Source organism: Papaver somniferum, chromosome 8 (assembly GCF_003573695.1).
Source record: "Papaver somniferum cultivar HN1 chromosome 8, ASM357369v1, whole genome shotgun sequence".
NCBI lineage: Eukaryota > Viridiplantae > Streptophyta > Magnoliopsida > Ranunculales > Papaveraceae > Papaver > Papaver somniferum.
Window position 1 is genome coordinate 20,651,679 of NC_039365.1, and position 1,516 is coordinate 20,653,194.

A 1,516-nucleotide genomic window follows, 5' to 3' on the forward strand; every position below is an offset into this window, starting at 1 on the left:
ACTAGCCTACTTTCCTGATCACTATCCAAATTGGAAGCTACAATCACAAGGTAAAGTCTCAGATGGGCCTAAAAACACATACTTTAGAGTATCGGGTAGTGGTTTAAGGTCCAACTTTGGGGGCTCTTCTAAAGAAGGAATTAGGGTAGTCTCAGAAACTGGTAACGGTTCGAACCTAGCTTTCCATCTATCAGTGTCTAACACAGGGGTAGAATCTAATAGAGCATTCACCTGTTCAATAGTGCTATCGTCGTCAAAATCTAAACCAAAATGGGATAGACAACTTTCTAATGGGTCTTCAGACAAGATGTTTGGTAATGACTCCTGAACTAAGGCTTCTATCATGTTCACCTCCTCAACACATGTGTCATCTAGCTCATGAGGTTGCTTACTGACATTAAAAATGTTCATCTCCATAGTCATATTACCAAAAGATAAACTCATCACACCATTTCGACAGTTAATGATCGCATTAGACGTAGCTAAAAATGGGCGACCTAAAATCACAGGTATCTGGTTCTCTGGGTCAGGGACAGGTTGGGTATCTAGGACCACGAAATCCACTGGATAAATAAACTTGTCGACCTCAATAAGAACATCCTCGATAACACCTCGAGGGATTTTAACAGACCTATCAGCTAACTGCAGTGTCATCTGAGTAGGTTTCATTTCACCAAGTCCTAGCTGTAAGTATACATGGAATGGCAGTAAGTTCACACTGGCTCCTAAGTCAAGTAAAGCTTTTTCTACCCGGAAGTTACCTATTGTGCAAGCAATGGTAGGAGAACCTGGGTCTTTGTACTTTGGAGTTGTGGTGTTCTGAATGATTGAACTTACGTGACTAGCTAAAAAGGCTTTCTTATGGACGCTAAGTTTTCGCTTTCGCGTACACATATCCTTAAGGAACTTGGCATAAGCAGGAATTTGCCTAATTGCATCTAATAAGGGAAGGTTTATGGTAACTTGCTTAAAAACCTCCACTATGTCATTAAAGTTCGATTCCTTCTTTGTTGGTACTAATAGCTGAGGAAATGGGGCTCTAGGCCTAAAATCAGACCTTTCAGGAACCGAATTCACATCATCAGAAACTTTATCAGTCTCTTCAGCTACTGGTCCTGAGAGGTGAGATCCTGAGGGGTGAACTACAGTATGTTCACTATCGGGCATGGTTACCTTATTGTCTACAACTCTACCACTTCTAAGGGTTCTAACAGCATTCAATTGATTCGATGGTTTTGCACCTAATTCATGAACTCCTCTAGGGTTGGGTTGTGTTTGACTAGGAAACTTACCTTTTTCTCTCAAAGAATCACTTATCAGACCAACCTGGGTTTTTAACTCGGAAATAGCCTGACTATTTTCTTGTCCTATCCTGTTACTAGCTTGTAGACTCTGTTCTACGGATAACTGGAATTTTGCAGTTTGCTGAGTTAACAAGGCGAGAGATTCCTCTAAACTTAGGATTTTCTTATTACTGATTCTGAAACTGAGCTAGTCCTGAAGGATTCTTAGTATA